The 4,446-nt window shown below is 49.8% G+C and overlaps 1 pseudogene across 1 annotated transcript; it reads right to left on the bottom strand.

Moving 5' to 3' along the window:
- Positions 1-284: 284 nt before the first annotated feature.
- Positions 285-651, bottom strand: LOC308502588 (small ribosomal subunit protein uS19-like; annotated as a pseudogene). Its single transcript has one exon. The product of its transcript is annotated as a small ribosomal subunit protein uS19-like (transcript).
- Positions 652-4,446: the final 3,795 nt, after the last annotated feature.

Here is a 4,446-nt window from a genome sequence, read left to right as displayed (position 1 = left end):
AGGACCCAGCAGTGTGGAGAGACTGATGGTGTTTAGTATTCAGGGACGGATTCCCACCAGGCATAGAGCAAAGTAGGTAAAAGCAGAGGTGCTGGAATTCTGTGCATGGGTTCTCTCTGGGAGGATGCCCGCGTGCTGTGTGGCCTTGGGTGAAACACTTGACTTCTCTGTGCCTGTGTTTGTCAGTAAACTAGAGGGCGTAGAATTCATCACCCTGAGTTGTGAGGTTTGAATGGTAGAAAGCACTAGTAACAGTAATTTCCCCCCCCTTAAAGTCTGTGCCTTTAATGGCCGAGCAGGTTACTTGAGGGGGTTGAAGCGGGAGGTGTGGGTGGCACGGATGCTGGGGAGCTGCCAGGTCCGCTGTGCTTTACCTGCTCGTTAGCGATGGAGAACTCGCCCGGGTAGTGGCCGATCATCTCAGGCTCCATTTCCACCTGGTGGAAGGTCTTGCCGTTGTAAACGCCCACCGTGCTGCTCACCGTCTCAGGCCGCGAGGTGTCCTGTGGGGGCACCTTCACCACCTGGGGGGCGCCTCCTTCTTGGCCTTGGGCACGCGCTTGAGCAGCGAGTGTGGCTTCCTCTGCAGCCCGGGGCTCAGCTGCCGCCACAGCCGGGCGCTGTAAGCTGCGTCCCCTGCGAATAGGACATCCAGCTGCGGCGGGTGAGCTTGCGGAAAGCCCGCTGCTTCTGCCGTTTCCGTCATCTTGGCCATCTGGCTGGGTCTTCAGAGAGCTAGTGACTGATAACTGGAGGAAGCGAATACCGGTATTTTGGTCATTCTTTTGCCTGATACTGAAATACCGATATCCGTATATTTTGTTTTTAAAAAGCTAGAATTCACAAAATTAAAAATGTGAGGTAAAATATTTTATACTTCCATTACATTTAGTAATATAAAGCCTCAAGAAAAACAGGAATTTAGAAATACATTGCAAACGTGTTATTCTACTAAATTATTAGCAGATAAAATCTTTAAAAATAACCACGTAAAAATGAAGACCGTCATGAGGAACAGAAAAGTCAGGTTTTTGATCTTTCCTAAAAACAAACAGGAAACGGTGCGTCAGTCAGCGTGGCCATTGTTGAATCACAACTACCTTTGAGCCGTAATTTCCAGCTGCGTAAAGCTCTCCGAGTACCTCTTTGGAAATGGAGAGATGAGAGAGGGGGCTAAATACACTTTCCTCTGACTCACCGGTGTTCAAAGCCCATTTCTTTGATAACTTTTGGGGAGAACTTCCCCCGCCTTCTGCCTCTGCCCCCCGACTCTGGTTCAAGCCATTGTTTCTCAGTCTAGTGTAGGACACAGCTCCCTGGCCCATACGGGCCTTGCGCTCCCCCCGGCTGAGGCAGTTGGTCGGCTGCTGCTCACGGCAGCTCACGATGGCTGCGGGCCACTCACGATGGCCACCGGCCGCTCACGGCAGCATTCAGTAGCCCACTGCAGCACACCCGACCTCCGGCTGCTCACGGCAGCCCAGCTCCAGGGAGAGATGGTCACAATCTTAGCTGTAGAGGCGCAGCCCACTGGCCCATGTGGGAATCAAAACAGCAACCAGCGTTGGGAGCGCGGCGCTCCAACCACCTGAGCCACCGGGCCTGCCTGAGGAGAACTTTTTGAAGTTTTTGGTCTTGTTTGGATGGCGATCTTCCTGAGAGCATGTGAGCATTTCCGGTTCCTCTCCACCTTAATCTTGTTCAGGTGGAGACTTGTGAGCATGGGCTGTACCCTTTGCAGACCTGGTCCTTTGTTCCTTGCTTGGGGAGTGTTGGAAGCAGACAGCTTTAACTCTGCATCGCAGTTTGCATTTCTTGGAGATGGAGAAGGGATCTTTGTCCAGGGAGTGCACTCACCTGGGGCCCCATCATTCCACATTGTAAACTGGGCACTTAATGTCCCAGCAGGCATGGCTGATGGTACTGTGGTCGTCTGTTTTACACCTGGGGAAACAGCCTCAAGTGAATGAGGGCAGGGTCAGGATTCAGCACGGGTACAGTCCTGGCCTGGAGGAGGTGTTGGTCCTGGGAGATGACTTGCCCTGACAGAGTCACCATCCCCTGGGGCGTCCCTGGGATAGATGGCAGTACTGGCAGGCACAGTGTGGAGCAACTAGCCTGGCTGTGGCTGGTGGGGGCAGGGAGCGGGGCTCACAGGGCAGGTGTGCTTAGTAACATTCCCAGTGGGGGAGCACGGGCCATCCCCCAGAAGGATCAGTGGGCAGAAAGGCTTGGGGCCCTGGAAGTGTTTGGGCATTTGGAGAAACAGCTTCCACAAAAACAGTGAAGAGCAGGAAGGGAGGTGAGCAGAGTGCTGCTTCTCATCAGCCCAGCTATTTTGTTTTGTTTTTTGGACGGGGCAGTTATCAGCTAGGCCATGTGGGCAGCCAGGAGAGGGGAGCATTCAGGCTGGGTATCACCGCGATGGGGTAGGGTGGAGGGGGTCGGGCCTACAGTCTTAGTGAAATCCTACAAGAAGTATAACCTGGGCGGGGGTTCGCTTCCCAAGCTGTTCAGCTGTTCCAGGTGAGGCTAAAATCTTCACTGGAGACCTGGCTGCTCTCAGATCTCCTTTCCCTCCCTTGCCTGCCATGTGCTGTTCTGTTGATGAGTTCCTCTACTGGGCAAGTGGCTTAATCTCTCTTCCTCCCTTTTCTCATCTGTCCTTCCCTCCTGGGGTGGCTGAGAGGGTTAATTGAGGTGATAGATGAAAAGATAGATGAAGAGATGTCCCTAGGAGGGCTGGGCTTCTATGTTCTCTACCTCACAGTTTCTGCATTCCCTGTTCTCACCTTTCCTGCCTTCTGACTCTGGCCTCTCCTGGTGCCCCTGGCCCCACTCCACCCCAGGTTTCTGTGGGTCTTAAGAGAGCTACCTTGAACCTCCATTTCCAGCCCCAAATCCATGGGAGAGCGAGTGAGGAGAGGCCAGATGAGCTTGCTCATAATTTTGTCCCTCTGCCCGCTTGTTTGGAAACTTACATGGTTTTAATTGTTCTTAGTTATGTGTTGTTTAATTTATATCCATAGTGTGCCATTGGCAGTATTATAAAGAAAAACCTAATGAAGATTATATCAGCTTAGGTTTGTAATTTTTTAAATTTTTTTTTTTGTTTTTTTTTTTAAAGATTTTTTTTTTTTGTTGTTGGGGAAGGGGAACAGGACTTTTATTGGGGAACAGTTCTTTCAATCTTAGTTGTGGAGGGTGCCCTTCAGCTTCAAGTTGTCCTTTCAGTCTTAGTTGTGGAGGGCACAGCTTGGCTCCAGGTCCAGTTGCCATTGCTAGTTGCAGGGGACACAGCCCACCATCCGAACCGGCAACCTTGTGGCTGAGAGGACGACTTCCAACCAACTGAGCCATCTGGGAGCTCAGTGGCAGCTCAGCGCAAGGTGTCGTGTTCAATCTTAGTTGCAGGGGGCGCTGCCCGCCATCCCTTACGGGATTTGGGATTCAAGGAGTTGAACCGGCAACCTTGTGGTTGAGAGCCCACTGGCCCATGTGGGAATCGAACCGGTAGCCTTCAGAGTCAGGAGCACGGAGCTCCAACCGCCTGAGCCACGGGGCCAGCCCAGGTTTTTATTTATTGGAAATAAAGATGTCCGCATATGAAATGTATTATTGTAGAGAAGTGCTTGCAAATAGCAGCCTAAAATCCATTCTTTTGTCTTTAAGAAAAAAAATTGAATCTAAAAAAAAATGCAAAAGACCAGCATTCTAAATATCAGCTTGTGAAAGTTTTTATATTTTTCATATACTATATTTAAATATGCGAATATGTCAGTTTTGTGTTTATTTGACAATAGATGATGTAATGGAAGCTTCAAGTTGAGGAGCAAAACAAGATGTTTGTTTGAAAACATGGTCTGGCTAAAGAGTCCATTACAGTGATTTCTAATACAATTTTGGGTAATATGGATCAAAAATAAGCATTTTTCACTTACAATGTGACATAATAAAACATAGTGGTTAACAGCATGGACTGAGCCAGGTGGCATGGGTCCCAACCCCAGCTCTGCCACTTTCCAGCTCATGACCGTGAGCCACTTGCTACGCCTCTGTGAGCCTTAATTTCCTCACCTGTAAGATGGGGATCAGAGCAGTGCCCATCTCTTACGGAGGGATGTGAGGATGACATGGGTTCGTGTTTATAAAGCTCACAGGACCGGCACATAGTAATTGTTCCCAGTGTGTACTAATATTAAAGTTACGGAAGACATTTCAAAGTGGGCTCAAAATTCAGGGCGTGTATTACTGTTTATGAGTCAAAACAGCAGGGCCAGTGGGAGCTTTCCATACGAGTCGTTCAGCTGTGACCAGAACTCTTCAAGATGGTGTTTTTTCTACCCCATTTTCAGGTTGTCCAACTGTCCTGGTTTCCCCACGTTGAGGTTCCTGGGATGTAGGATTTTTGGTGTTAACCCTGCAAAAAGCCCTCCCCGTTTTACA

Source organism: Rhinolophus hipposideros (assembly GCF_964194185.1).
Source record: "Rhinolophus hipposideros genome assembly, chromosome: 9".
NCBI lineage: Eukaryota > Metazoa > Chordata > Mammalia > Chiroptera > Rhinolophidae > Rhinolophus > Rhinolophus hipposideros.
This window is presented reverse-complemented; position numbering and strand designations above follow the sequence as displayed.